This window comes from Scophthalmus maximus, chromosome 8, assembly GCF_022379125.1.
Source record: "Scophthalmus maximus strain ysfricsl-2021 chromosome 8, ASM2237912v1, whole genome shotgun sequence".
Lineage (NCBI taxonomy): Eukaryota > Metazoa > Chordata > Actinopteri > Pleuronectiformes > Scophthalmidae > Scophthalmus > Scophthalmus maximus.
The window spans coordinates 16460196-16476041 of record NC_061522.1 but is presented as its reverse complement, the minus strand read 5'-3'; the positions used below and the strand labels follow the sequence as shown (position 1 = coordinate 16476041).

The following is a 15846-nucleotide window of genomic DNA, read 5'->3' as shown; positions in this document are numbered from 1 at the left end:
TAATGATAAAAAAAATAAAAAAGATAGACAGAAAACTGGAAGAAGAAAGAAAAAAATCCCAACTCAAACAAACTTCATCTGCTGATGAAAACAGTGGGATGTGGCTGGAAGTTCGGGGAAAAGGCTTGTATGGTGATTTTGAATTAAGAATGTTCCTGTCAAATATCTTATTTTAAAAAAAAAAGGTTGGCAACCACTGCTCTGTGTTTCTAATATCTAAAGGCACCGTACTCCGCTGTGCTCCCTTATACTCGACTAATGTCATTTTATCCAGCTGACGGCGTCACATTTATCAAAATGGCGTGTAGTGCACGTGAGATTAACTCCAGCCTTTCGACACGTGCTTGTAAATCTGTCCGAGATCACATGATGTCTGCGTGATCAAAGGAGAGATATGTTTTTGTTTTTCTCCCTCTCTCTCTCTCTCTCCTTAAGAGGCCACATGAGCTCCCACCACACATACTATTCCTCTCAAGTGGTCACGGCTCGTGAAAAGTGTCTGAGAGGCTTTTGGGGGGTTTGGGGCTCAACATCCCGTTTTGTACATAAAAAAACCAAACCAGCATGTCCCACACTGCAGCGATGGAACACCGTGATAAAGAAGATGCCTCTCCTCCGCCGCAACTGCAGATAATCTGTCTGGGGTCACGACCCCGCAACAACTGTCACTGACATTTCAACACGCCGGCCTCGTTCGTCTGCGTTTTTTGCGAATTATGTCACACGTTGAACTGGAGACAAGGATGAGTTTTTAAAAGAAGAAGACAAAGAGGAAGAACATGTCTCATTAGAGAAGGTAGTAAAATACAGTCTACATGGTTGAAATAAATGAGAATGCTGATCGGCCCGTTTCAACTGAACCAAGCTGTGTTGCCAGTTCCTCTCAGTTGTTTAAGATATATTATCATATACATATATTTCTTGACAACATGATTTGTGTGTCTCCGGTTGGATGATTTACAAAGAGAAGGGTCAGTCATCGGAATCACCTTTCTCGAGAGGCATGTAGGACATGTTTTTCGCCCTCTCCATCACGGTTTTACTTTCATAATCAGTGGGACCATTAGGATACAGTCTATGGATGAAACCCTTGGTCACACATGCTCCATGCAGGCCGGTTCATCATTGTCATATTCAGTCGAATGCTCCCACCTAGAGGTCAGACACTGTCAGTGGTGTTTGTTGAGCAGCCTCCCTTCAACAGACATTTGAAATAGTACAGTCTCTATGCATATTTCTTTTTCTTTGTTTAGATAGATAGTTACTTTTATTTATCCCAAGCTCGGAAATTCCGATGTAACAGCAGCACGTTTCACACAGCACACTTTCAAAAAATATATGCAATATTTACACAAACAAATGTAAAATAAAAATACACAAATTACAAAAATTATGTTTTCATTTAGATTAAACAGAGTCCAGGGTCTTTTTCTGTCAGACAGACGTTCTCCATCTTATTTATAAGAAAAAAAGAGGCGACATCTGCTCAGCTGTATTAATGTGTGAAATCCACACACTTCAAACAGCCTGAGGTCAAATCAGTCAGAGTGAACAAAACCCATAATTTACTGAAGAACTACTCAACTGGGGCTGCACGGTGATGTAGTGGTCAGCACTTTCACCTCACAGCAAGAAGGTTCTGGGTTTGAGTCCCGGTTCAAACCAACCAGGGCCTTTCTGTGTGGAGTTTGCATGTTCTCCCCGTGTCTGCGTGGGTTCTCTCCGGGTTCTCCGGCTTCCTCCCACAGTCCAGAGACATGCAGAATGGAGTTAGGTTCATTGGAGACTCTAAATTGACTGTAGGTGTGAATGTGAGAGTGAATGGTTGTTTGTCTCTGTATGTGGCCCTGTGATAGGCTGGCGACCTGTCCAGGGTGAACCCAGCCTCTCGCCCAATGTCAGCTGGGATTGGCTCCAGCCCCATGACCCTTAAATGGATAAAGCGGTAGATGATGGACAACTCAACTGCTTTAACTGCCCTGTCTCTGTAATTCAACACAAAACCAACCACTAGGTGGCACCAGAGGCCCGGAAATGCTCAGCATCACTGCCTCCTCACAGCCTCCTTGGTCACACGTGGGTGTCTTGTGTTCCTGATCAGATATTTCTCATCATATCAGAAATCTGCTCGGCACATCTCCACACTCGGATTGTACTGTGTTTGATCCCAAACACCTTTTTTTCCCCCTCAATGTTTCAACAAAAAACTTACACCTGTGTTTTATGACAGACACGATTGACTTGATATTACTACGGACACAAAGTTGTGCATATGTGCCCGTTATGGGAGTTCGATCCAGATAAAAATCTGATTCTGGCGGAGGATCACTTTTTGGCACCACACCTGTGCCGGCCCTCGCAAAATGAAGCAAGGCCCCGCCCCTCGTGTCAAAGTAAGTTAGTCAATATTGCCAGAGGATGAATCGTAACTGTGGGGGGAAAGAAATCTCCAAGGAAGTGAACAGTTTGAAAAACAGCAGTCGGGTAAACGTGCGTTCTCTCTTTCTCCAAGTCTGATGACAACAAATAACCGTCGTGAGCACAGCGTCTCAGTGGCAGGTGCGCTGATTGGCTGATCATCACTTCCGTGTCAGGCAGCGTGTGGAATGGAAGGACTGTGTGTGTGTGTGTGTGTGTGTGTGTGTGTGTGTGTGTGTGTGTGTGTGTGTCTCGTTGAGAGCACCAATTTTGACTCTACACCATCGTTGTGAGGACATGTTGTCCGGTGCTCACAACTTCAAGGGGCTGTTTGAGCGTTAAGACTTGGTTTTAGGGTTAGAATTGGGTTAAGGTGTGGGTTAGGGTTTGGCATTTAGTTGTGATGGTTAATGGTTAGGGGTTTGGGTAAGGGACTAGAGAATGCATTATGTCAATGGGGGTCCTCACAACTATAGAGACAAACGTGTGCGCGTGCACATTCACGCGTGTCAAACAATAAAGTGTCAAACAATAAAGTGTCAAACAATAAAGTGCTCATCCTGAGTCAGAACTGTGTGTGTGCGTGCGTCGAGGGAACTCACGAGGTCACGACGCAGTTGTTGCAGTTTACGAATTGCGGCTCGGAAAAGATAACGGAGTAAACACATGTTCACATTCGCGTGCACAAGCTGCAACTCGCAATTTCAAGCAGCAACCTGTGAGGAACCAGTCCAGACAATATATGGATGTGATGATGTCACTCCTAATAGCCACACATCATTTTAAAAATGCACTAATAAATAGTATTTTACATTTGAAATGTATTTTTTAGGAAATATTTGGGGGGCCAGTTTGAATGGAGCTGATGGAGCTGATAATTAATAAATATGATCTATAATTTACAGTTGCTATGCTTAAATTTGTCAGTAGTGGAGATGCCAGATCGTCAATAAATATAGTTTGTTTATGACTCATTCTGTTCTGTATAGATGTATTTATTCTTAGACTGACAGATGGAGCAAACGGTTGTAAAGGAAGGAGGATTGTAGTGGGGGCACTGGGGTGTCAGGTGTAATTGAGGCTCATAAGTCAGGTAGGATTTTTTAAAATTTATATTTGATTTACTGGAAGAGATCCAAAGAAGTACAAAAAAAGAAGAATTGCAATTCAGGTGCAAATATATATATATAGGGAACCCTAGGGTGTTAATCCGGGCCAGTATGGGTCAAACCCAGCTTTGAATCAAATCCATTTATATTCATTATGTTCTTTCTGTAAGAGCTGTTCAATTAAGATGGTGGTCTGCAGTCTAGAGGAGCTTCACTTGTGACAGTGAGTTTATCTGCTCTGCAAATCCATGCTTCTCAAACTAAGATATATTTCTCCAATTTCAGTTCTCTTTAATATTTACAAAAAATGTTGCCTTCTGGCTGAAGTCGAAACTTGCATTCAGAGACATTAATGAAACGCTGGAGAATCAACGAGGAGCCTGCCGGACTGACTTTTGTGAGGAGTTGTCTCTCATTGCACCACTAGGCTGCACAAAAGCACCAAGGCTCCCGTGACTCCCACATCAAAGAGCCTCGCACAGCGAGGCGACAAATGACTTGAGTTTCACTGAAAATCCGACACAAGGGGGATGGTTGAAGGAATTTTCTGAAACAGAAAACCTTTAATTCGTTAAATACAAATTGAGACATCGATCAATTCAATCCAGAAATCGTCTGTCAAGGGTTAAGGACTTTTCAGAAATGTGTTTGGTCGTTGTCACAGGACATCAGGCCTGGAATTTATTGTGGTTTCTTCTCGGAGTTAATTTGTCAAGTTCTTCTCAGCCTCCTGCTCCGAACGCCACACAGAAATCCCAGCGAGCCCAGTCAATTCAGAAGAGACGACCCCGAGGAGACTGATCACTACTGTCACAGTGATGCCTGTTTCCTCTGAGAGGAAGTGACACCTCACACGGAGACTGAGCCCACTGATAATTAAGAGCTTGACAACTGTGAGTTACAAAAAAAGAAGGACATTTTTTTAAATATTTATTAATTTATAGTAGCTACACTACTCTTTTTTTTCTGGGGATGGTCGCTAAATAGAGAAATGTCACCAAAATCTCTTCTTGTGGTATTTCGTGGTGGAAACGAGACATTAAAACTGAGCTGGGATGAGGGTTAGGCAGCATGAGGGACATTATCCATGGACATTGACAAGTGACAGCTGAATATAAACACTGGATTGACCTAACACTGCATTTAGAAGTCAAAAATGTTGCTTTTTGGAAAGTACTTCCGTCAAGGTCTGCTCTACTTCTTTCAAACCCCCCCAAAAAACTGTAGAGACACTCACATAGCCTTTTTTCTGCTCTGGATTGGCTGTGGCAGAGCCACTGACAGGTGAAGTTCCTCGGGATCACGTGTCAGGTGTCATTGACAATTGAATTGCATATAGAGAAAAGTAGGTTACACTGCCTAATTAAAATGTTTCTGCCGGGCTCTTGGTTTCCTGGACTGACATGAGAGAGTTGGTAGTTGGCTGCGCCTGCCGCTTGTGAGGAATGTCACAGGAGGAGCTCTGCTCCACTTTCACTCCCTTCATGACTCATACTCCAGACCTCATCTCCATAGTTGTTGTCGTCGTCCCCCCCCCCACACACACACACTGCAGGGAGGCAAACTCCTGCAGCGAATTGCTGCACTGATACTGCAACAGTGGGAGTCCATGGGTGGTTATGTGGAGCTGAAATGAAGCCGGACAGAGGGGCTGACTCTGTGGGGATACGCTGGGGGTAGGCGGCCGGGTTTCCTCTGGTGATGCGCATGAGTCATCGTCCCCACGGCGACTGGGGGCCTCTGACATCACAGCAGCCTTATCACAGGGAGGGTGGGGGGGAGGCAATTCCTCACAAATGTCCTTCACTGCTGATTGAGGAGGAGGATGAGGAAAAGGAGGGGGGAGGGGCTCACAGCAAAACAAACTATGCATGACGTCTCTCGGGAGACCGGCGGCATGTTAGTCAAGACCTGAGGTGTGTTGTCAATTCTGAAATGTGGAGGCAGGTGTGTGTGTGCGCGTGTGCGTGTGTGTGTCAGCGTGCATCAGTGTGACAGACAGTGAGAGTAATTGTAGTTGCGAGGAGAGGGACTGGTCTGCAGGCGGGTCAACGTCATGCTCGGACCAGACTCCGGAGCTGTCTGTCTCTGTCTCTTTCTCTGTCCCTCTGTCTCTGCAGTGGGGCTTGTCTTGCTCAGGCACGAAGCCCCCCCCCCCTCGCCTCACGTAGTCCAGCCTTTTCATTCCCTCGGTGAACACGATGTGAAAAGCCTGGATGGAAATTTAGCTCGTTGAGACCCGTGAGTCACCCAGATAAACAGAGGCTCTCAGTACAGCTCGTTTGCCAGTTACTTTCAAGTAGTTTGGGTGAAAAATTGCATCAATGTGTAGTCACTGTGCTCCACTGCTCTGCCCTAACTGCCAGAAATTAATTTTGAGACCCATCTTGGCTCCCAGGCTGAACTGACGCACATTCACACTCATGTGACGTCACCCATTGGTTTTGTGAACTGCCGTTTAGAAGTTGAGTTTAGCATTTGACCAGCGCCATCTTTGTTTTTTGTAAAACCAGAAGTAGGAGCAGGGTCTGTCTGAGAGCTCTACTGCCGCACATCCACCTACACCTGGGACCTCCACCCATTGGACGGTACCAGCTGTCAATCGAGCTGTACGTCCCAATGCGTACCGTACTTTATCGTCTGTTTGACTCTAAATGGGACCGTAATTTACTAAATGAACATCATGCTGTATTGAAGAAGATTTGAAAGTAAACATTGAGACCATAAACTCCTCAAGGAAAATTTCAAACACAATGTTCATGGTATTTTTGCAGCCCATCTCCTCTGTGATTCACCAGGTAATTCAAAAACGGCTAGGCAGGCCTTTTCAAGCGCACGTGGAAAATTAGAAGTGACAGCTGCTTCAGTGTTGTCAGTGAAAACTCATCTGAACCTCATTTAAACGGGGATTGTGGCTGCTGGAGATAATTCGATCACTCACCAATTTGATACAATTTTTACCTCTGAAGGCTGAAAGTGCCTAATTTAACATTATCAACATGTTTCTACCTCCCGTAAAACACTGTGAAGATACTTTAATAATGTAAGTTATGCTGGAGGCTATGGAAACAACTATTTTTTTTTCTAAAGACCAGCTTCATAACAGGAAGTAGGGATGAGGTTGTTGGTAGTGGTGGTGATGCTTGGTGTATCATTTGGGTTGCACTTGCTGAGCATTTCCAGAAGTTTAAAGTATTTCGGATTTTTGTGTATATTTGACATTACATAAATCAATTAATTCATTCATTCATTAAATTAATTTGAGACTTTTTCTCGCCAACTGACAATTTCTCTCTCCACGGTCGCCAAGTGGTCGCTCAGTGTGGGAACCGTTGGGTTTCTCTGTATTAGTGTGAGGTCGCGACCTCACTATGTAAAGAGCCTTGAGATAATGTATGTTGTGATTTGGCGCCATACAAATAGAATTGAATTGAAGCTTTTTGATGTTTAATTACACGCCCTGTGTGTGTGTGTGTGTGTGTGTGTGTGTGTGTGTGTGTGTGTGTGTGTGTGTGTGTGTGTGTGTGTGTGTGTGTGTGTGTGTGTGTGTGTGTGTGTGTGTGTGTGTGTGTTCAATCAGAAACATGAACGAAATATATAACAATATTCTGAAGGAACACACACACACACACACACACACACACACACACACACACACACACACACACACACACACACTCCACCTTCCTCTCTGTTTTGCTGAGCACACTCTCTTTAAATGTGATTGTTGCAAAATGAGAAGTGGCACTTTGCTGATGGAGTTGCGTGTCTTTTCCACTGTTCTTCACCCCACACACACGCACGCACACCCACACAGTCACAGACATGGATAACAGCCACTGACACATGTAGGTGACACACGTCCGCATTACGCTGACTCGGTCACCATGTCACTTGCCACACAGACAGGCTGCTGAGAATTCAAGGTTAGCTGTGCTGTATTTTTTGTTAAGCTGTCAGTACAGTGCTGTAAGGACTGACCGTTTGTCCACTTCTCTTTATCTTTTACTTATTTATTTATCTTTTAACCTCCACCTCACTTCCTCTTCTCCCTCCGTCTCACTCTCTGTCTTTGGCATGATAACCTCCTCTCCTCTGTTTGTCTCGCTCTGGCTCGGTGTCGTTTTGACTCGTCACAGTTCATGGCTGCTGGAGAGGTGACGAATACGCAGCTATTGTGAAAAGGGGCCGCAGGGATCCATCCTCCTTGCTTCACTTGCCCTTGAATATGCCTCCCCTCTCAGTGCCCCGTCACTCCTCACACACTGTGAACAAATCGGTGACAGTGAAGCACTGCAGTGAGCGGGGGTGTGCATAGCACATTTTGACAGGGAAGGCCAGAAAACGCTTTATCAAATATTTATGGGTCTAACCAATCAGGAGGATTTAGTGGGAATCCTGGCATCTCCTGCTTTATCAAGCGGGACACTAGTCAGGAAGCCAGTGCTGAGAGGTTCAGCTTAAAATTGTTTTCTCTAGATGAGGGGGACACGACGGAAATTAAAGGCCGCACCCACATTTTTGGCATTTTTTTTACACCAAGATCCATCGATTGTTTCCTGTGAAACTGACCCACAGATATTGAAACAGATCCTTATATCATAAATAATAAGTCTGTCTCTGTCCTCACATGTTTCTACGATGACAGAGATGTAACTTCCTGTCTTTCTCTCTCCGCACCTAGGCCGACTTCTGCTGCACATGCGGGGGTTTTGCTGAGGCAGAGGAAAGTACTGGAGTTTTTAAGGGCACGGCAGAGTGAGTGAGGACTGAGCCAGTCGCAGCAGCTGCCCTGGAGATGTCTCAGATGATAATCATCCGCACTCATGTTGTTGACTCAGAGTTTCGGGGCTTGGCAGGTGATTTGTGCAACCACAAGCCCATTCACAGAGTAAACAGCGCATGATGCCACGTAAGTTCATATTTCTTCACAAAGAAAAACATACATAAGCACAGTATATACTCCAAATTGGTGTGTGCCTTGTTTTCCATCGTAAGTGACATTGCAAAGAAAGATAACATATGGATGAATTAACATGATGAAGATTTCTTTGGTTTTTACCAAACATGTACAACTTCTTTTCCAGGCCAGCGCGAGTGCTGCTGCCTCCCACCTGGTTCTTGTGCGACTGATTCACCGGCCGTGCACCTGGTTTTTGCTTTTGTGGAGGCAGATTTATGAATGCAGCTCTGTGTGCGCGGGGGACAGGGAGCGAGGTCTGATTATCACAGCAAACATGTCAGCGCCGAGACAGGAGCGCATCATGGAAAGTGTCAGCGGCACATCATCCACGGGCATCTGACTCCGAGTGTGTGTGTTTCTGTGTGTGTGTGAGGGGGTAAACGGTTCGAGGGGCTGAAGGAAAGTGACACATTATGCAGATAAGATAGTGAACAAGTTCAAGAAAAAAAAGAAAAGAGGGGGCGGGGGCGGGGGGGGGGGGTGGCTGATGAGTCACCAGTGTTGTTGGTATGTATGACAGGACACAGCATCAGCCCAGTCATGTCTCCATCATCCCGTCTCTCTCACTCTCTCTGACTGCCTCTCTTCCAGGCGTTAATCTGGGCTCCCATGACGAGCATGTGATATCAAGCCCCAGGCTGTGTGACGGAGTGAAGGTGGGATCTGTTTGTCTTCATTGTCTCCACAGCAGAGCCAAGTACTCACAGAGAGGCCCTGAATGGTGTCCATAATGTACCCAATTCATCTTCTGCATTTCACTGTGTTGTTCAGCATTCAGTAGAATAAAACTATAATGGATTCAGGTTGATAAAGCGGTGTCCTTTTCTCGAACAACACCCGTGATACTATTCAAATCATGTGAACGGCACAGTTCCTTATTAAGCAGTGTTTCACATTCCCTTTGTCACCTGCGGCTTGCTTCACACGGAGGCCGGAGGAAGCTCCGCTGGACGCACGTCAGAAAAGCGTTCCTCCTCTGCTGTGTCTCCCACGGGCCTGGGTGCAGGCGCCCGCACCGTTTTTTTTCGGCGTCGTTGCAGCTCCGACCCTTCAATTAACATATCTGCAGACGACTGGTATGATGGGGATAACGCTCGTGCGAGGGTAATAACTAACTCTGCCTCTTCTGTGCCCTTAATCCTCCAGGATTGGCTGTAATACTGGAGCACGCACGATGATAATTGCTAGGTCAACAGCACCCCCACCCCCCTACCCCCCACACCCCTACCACTTCTTTTTTAACAGTAGGTGAGGATTCTGTGTGTCATCTCTGTGCATGTGCGTGTGTGTGTGTGTGTGTGTTTTAATTTGCGTGAAGCATCAAAGATATTCCTTTGTCTTTGTCTTAGAGCCTCCTGCGGCCTGCTGTGCCTCCACAACAACAACAACAACAACAACAACAACAACATCAACATGAGTAAAGCTGCCACCAGTCCAATTAGACGTGAGACTGCGACATGCAGTGTAAGATCTGGTAAGCCTTACACCCGCCATCATTCACACCTTATCATATCATGCACCGCCACTAATGAGAACTCTCCGAGGCCACGGCGTTCGTGATGGAGTCACGTTGTCGCTCGCCCTATCTGCCTCCGGTCTGCTCTCTGTCCGCCTTGATCCGCGTGGCACTTTGTGGCTCCCCGACCGCAGTCAACAGGAAATGAGGAGGGGTGAATCACACTGGGAACACTGCATTGTCATCAGCGTCTTAATGAAGCCTTTGTGACAAGAGGTCGGGAGTCGCCAGTGCTTCATATAAAACACCACCAGTGGAAGAGTGACTTCTCTGTATCAGCCCTCTTTTTCTTTACTTCCATAGAGTATATTACCTTCTAAAACTGATCTGTCTAGATTTACAACCGCGACCTATCTGAGACGAACGAGTCCGACAATCTATTTGTTGTCCTTATCAGCACAGTAAATACTAATTTTACATTGAAGGACATTTAGCCTGATGAAGTCTCACATGTAACACGTCGCAATTTTGTGAATTAAAATCCATTTGTATCGCATATCATTGTTGCAATTGTTGTGGCTTCAGTTTCCATCTCGCGTCCTGTTGATTTTGTAATCAGTATATTTTAATACAGTTTGTTTTAAAAAAAATGGTTAATACATTGGTGATTTTTCCCCCAAACAGCTAATGAACCAACTGTACAAACGTGAGCTGCAAAATAGCTACGAATAGATCCGCCAACCGTGCCTGTGTCTTATTAGTCCCCCCTCGTCTCTTTGACGCAGATGCATTAGGCCGATAGAACTCATCTCTGCATCATTTCACACCACCCAGGGTGAATTTGAATCTGTTGACATCTTCCCATTGAGCATGTGTGCAATTCACTTCTGTTGATCTGTCTGTACCTTTGTCTGTCCACACGTCACCTCAGAGCAAGACTACTCAAATAGGGCCAACATTTTCATTAAGTGTTTAGACATTCATTCCCCTTTATGTATGTTTCACATAAGTCTACACTAGTACAACCTCAACCAAAGACAACAGACCAGAAGTGAAGCTAGCCAACAATAATGAAACACAGACAATACGCCCCTATTGCACTACTGTCTGTATCTGCTGCTCAGATTCACGTGTGAATATTGTCATATATTTTGTTCATGTTTCTGATTGAAAAAAATACAGTATAGACTGACTGTACTTTTGCAGCACAACTTGCAGCTTTGTTAAGGAATCAGCAAATGCCTTTTGGCTGCAATAAGTAATCAAGCTAACAGAAGAAAGAGATGTCGAATCAGATCAGCCAATTAGGCATCAGCGACTATCTGTTTCTCCCCAGGCAGCCAATCGGAAGATGCGCTTGGGCACAGGCCATCTCAGCAGGATCAAGATTGACTTTACGGGGGCAGTTTTTGTCACAGGCCATGGAAAAACCATTTTGGGAGCAGAGAGGAAGCGCTGAAGAGGAGTTTGTGGCCCGGTCGATGATGCGCAGAGGTCGTGATTTTGGCAGGTCAGTCCATCGAGCTGTTTAGGAGTGGTGGGTCACCCTGCCATCTCAGTCTCCAGCGGCCTGCCTCCTTTCTCTGCTGTTATGAAAAGAAGCAGGGGAGAGAGGCAGCCAATGATTCACATGTGTGTGTTTGTACACGTCTCACTATGGTTGTGTGGACACATTTAATCGGAAACCATCGCTGCGAGGACGGTCCTCACAACTTCAAAGGGCTGCTCGAAGCCAATGTGTGTGTGATGAAAGATTATGAGTCTCCACTTGACTTTATATTAAAGCTTCATCTTTGTGTATTACATCCTTTGCTCTGCTTGTGCCCAAGACTATCTATCAATCTATCTATCTATCTATCATTTTCTCCTTTTCCTCGTCCCTCTGTCTCGCTCTTTTTCTTTCTGTGCGTTTACGTCCTGAAGCCTCTCGCGCTCTCTCTCTCCCTCTCTCTCTCTGCGTGTGCCTGCAGGCCCTGCGTGTGTGTTTCAGTGCGTCATGACTCGAGCGTAAGCCCAACTCCTGATATACGGACGTTCGCGTCACCAAATTGACCTTTAAACACAATAACCTGGTATGACATTAATCATAACTTTTTAATTTTAACAAGTTCTGTTTTATTCTCTTAGAATATTGAGCATTATACTCTAAAATGATTAACATGTTAACAAAAAATCTATACGTTGCCAGCACTCATTTTGTACCTTTGTTTTGGTCCTGGGCAGGAACAAAATTGTTGGTGTAGTTTGTTTGTGTGTGGTGTGTGAAGAATACTTCACGACCTGTATGAAAATTGATCTCTGTCCAGTGTGCTAAACGGCCCATGACCATCCCATGACACACACACACACACACACACACACACACACACACACACACACACACACACACACACACACACACACCACGTCTTCCTTTAGCTTTGTCATGCCTCCTGAAGTCGATATTCAGCGACATGACTGGAGACAACCAATCGCAGACAAAAAGCCTCTAGAATAAAATAAACAGCCATGATGTTGACGCCTCACTGGACTTGCTATCTACATTACTTTTTTGACTTTTGACATTTGTTATTTGAAATGCAGGCTAGCTGCAGCTGTTTGCTTCTTTAGAGAAGATCAAAAGTAGCTGTAAACCTACAATTTGGGGTAGTGAAAATGTTTTTGACCTCCAGTGCTGTGCTCACTGACATCTGTTCCCCAGCTTGTAAAAAACGACCAATCATTTTCAGGCTTGATAATGAGGAAGTCATCTTCCTACTCACACTAATTACCTAGTTACCTGGATACAAGCTTGGAAATCAACAATTAGAAACCAGCCGCACACACACTGACAAGCATGGTGATGACCATTTAACATTTGATCGACATAATTACAGAATTTCTAAGTTGTTGGTTGTGAATAGGACATGTGCAGATTAGTCACTCGCTGCTGATTGGATAGAGCAGAACAAAACAAAGGTGAAAACTCCCTTGAAAAACAGTAGTTGGCTAAAGTGCAAAACAATATTAGGCTCAACAAATGAAGAGAAACAACATGGTAGGTCAGTGTGATTATTAGAGTACAAGCACATTTTTAATCCCCAAACATGTATATACAGCATAGCATTTAAATAACTACTAAACACAAACATAATGTTCAACTTTCTCATCCCATGGACGGTATTTCTATGGGTTGGGATCTGAAATGTGCCATGTCTATATATGTCCCCCCGATGTGTGGACACAGTTTGTTTTGGGCACATTCCTGGGAAATGACTTTACCAGCCATTTACTATGGTATGTAACTGTACAACCCAGTGTGTTATTGTTTTTGTGTGTGCGTGTGTCACAAGTCTTATGCAATGAATCACCCATAAAGGATTTAGTGCCATTTAGCGATGAGGTTGCATTTCTCATCCAACTGACTCCCCCCTCCTGTTCCACGCATGCAGGTGAACCCGTACAGTGACTTTCAGCTAATGTAAGAATGGTACATGGTGGACTCACCCACGCCCGACGTCGACGTGAAGGGCTCATTCTAATGTCCCCCAAAAAACACAGCAATTCATCTTTTGGATAATTATTCACTAAACATATGAAAACATGAAAGATCACCCTGAATCCACACTGGACCTTTAAGATTTACGTTCTGGTTGAATTGGTGGAAACAGCGAGTGCAGTTCGCTTCTCCTCCAGCACTTTGTCAGAAGTGCAACAGGAGAGCAAAGAGAAATCGGTTTACAATGCAGCCAATCATCCTGCTTTCATGAATCAGTGAAAAATGTCTGCCGAAATCGTATTTTTCACACTTCATTCGGCCCGAGTAGTTTTCCCACACAGCAGCAGGACACAGTGAACTTGATTTGCTGGTTTGAGAAGTAGTAGGTGTGCAGTGTGTTGCTGCAGCTCACATACCATCATCCATTTCTCTCTGCTACATCTGTGAAATGCTCCACTGATCAGTTTTGATGAATGATCAGTGGTGTTTTCTTTGCACGCTTCCCAGCGGCCGTGATCGCTGTGAAACAGCAGCTGTAGGAAATGTTTGTTGTGTTAACTTCCTTATTGAGTTTAGGGAGTGAACACTGATGTCAATAAATTGAAATAGCAGACTGGATCACCATCAATAAAAACTACAGTTTAGATAGGGCTGGACTGAGTGTACTGGCTGTTGCTACAACACAATGGCAGACTATAAATGTTGAGTTCAATTTCATAAAAACTTTAAGGATGGTAGCTGTTTACACTGAAACTGGTGACACTGAAAATAGCTTTTCTGTTTTTTTAATCCCCGACAAATACGAATAAAAAGGACTACAGCACATTGGTTTCACGGTTTGTGAGTTATCACATCTGGAGAGGCCGCAGAGGCTCCTCGTGATCAGAGTGGGGCCTGTTGTCATGTGCGTCATCCACGAACCCGCTGAAGCCTCATGCAGGTCATGTATTGATAGAGAGGCAGGGCGGACACACACACACACACACACACACACACGCCTGCTCTCATTCCTCGCTCAACCCCATCCTCACACATACGTTATTTTCACGCTTATGCACACGCGGTGTCTCTCCCTCTCGCCTACACAGACACTTAAACACATGCATGCAAAGTCGTCTTAGCCGCGGGCAGAGCGGGGAGTGTGATTAGTGGTATATGATTCAGCCATTAGTGCTCTCTCCTTTGTCTCCGTCCAACTCGTACTGGTAACTAAACGCAGCTTTACAGGATGATGCACCTCCGTACGCAAGTCAGGAGCTCAAAATAACACCCCGCCCTTTATCTGCCACTGCTCTGGCCCCCCGGTGGGAGGTTGCAACGCAGTGGTGGTGATGACTGTGGCCTTAACCAAGCCGCTCCAAGGAGAGGTTGTGATACCAAAAAAAAACCCATTTTCCCCAGCTGCAGAGGACTGTATCGCAGTTTGAGTCATCGGAAGGCCTGAGGGAGTGGGCTGGTGTCTCTGGTTGTCAGGGCAGGTAGTTGCCAGAGGCGCTGCTGAAACGCATCGGAATCCGAGGGTGTGTGTCTGACACACGGTGACTAGTTGCTATGGTCAGAAGTTATTGTTTAGGCAGTCACAATTAGGACTTATTATAGAGATCACAGCATCTGCATCCACGCGCATGCAAAGGGTTTGGGAGTGTGTGGCATAAACGTCGTCATCAGACGGTGAGCGCCAGACTCCGAGCGGACATCGTGTGCAGCTGTCCACGTGCACGTCCACAATAGAGTATAATGGAGGCCTCACTTTGACGGTGTTGGGCGTGTTACGTCCTGGAGAGGAGGGGGAGGTTTGGTGTAGAGGCTTTGGAATAAAAACTAACACAAATTGAAACTATTATCTTTTATCTTCTTGGTTAGTTTGTGGGGATTTTTGTCTTTAATTGATGAATGGACGGTCCAGAGGTGGACAACATATTTCCGGAAAATTGCTGTTCACATATGATGGAAGCGGCAGATTTTTCAGAGTCAGAAATTTTGTCCCAACAACGTTTCTGGGACATTCTGTGGCATCTGGGTCGAGCATGCATGACGGAAATTCCTCTGAGGAAAGCAGTGTTTTTGTTTACGGTCATCAACACACCCACTCGCTTGCTGTGAGTTTTCCAGGAGATGTGTTGTATTCTCACATGGGCTCTCTTTGACAAGTTACGGAAATTCTCCTCGGGGGGGGGCTGGCAGTAAAAGTTCCGGAAAATGACAGCTGGGAGTTTTCTTAGTGAATTTTCTTTGCTAACCAATCACTTCGTTGCATTCATTTAAAGTTTTATGTTCCATTGAATTTTTCTGGAATCTTTCTGGAAGATTAAGATGACATAAAGTTAATGGTTAATTGATCTTAATACAGTAAAACTCAAAAGTAAGCCTTATGAGAAAAAGTAAATGATGAAGGCTGAAGCATTCTTTGAACAAGATTGCT

At 45.0% G+C, this 15846-nt stretch overlaps 1 long non-coding RNA gene across 2 annotated transcripts in view; it reads left to right on the top strand.

Moving 5' to 3' along the window:
• The first annotated feature begins 2086 nt into the window (after positions 1-2086).
• Positions 2087-15846, top strand: part of LOC124850470 — a 35363-nt gene continuing 21603 nt past the window's right edge. For both annotated transcript variants that reach the window (XR_007031320.1, XR_007031321.1), the window contains exons 1-6: positions 2087-2393; positions 8212-8439; positions 8615-9146; positions 9637-9738; positions 9840-9964; positions 11283-11456. This is a non-coding gene — a long non-coding RNA (uncharacterized LOC124850470). The remainder of the gene's footprint in view (positions 2394-8211; positions 8440-8614; positions 9147-9636; positions 9739-9839; positions 9965-11282; positions 11457-15846) is intronic.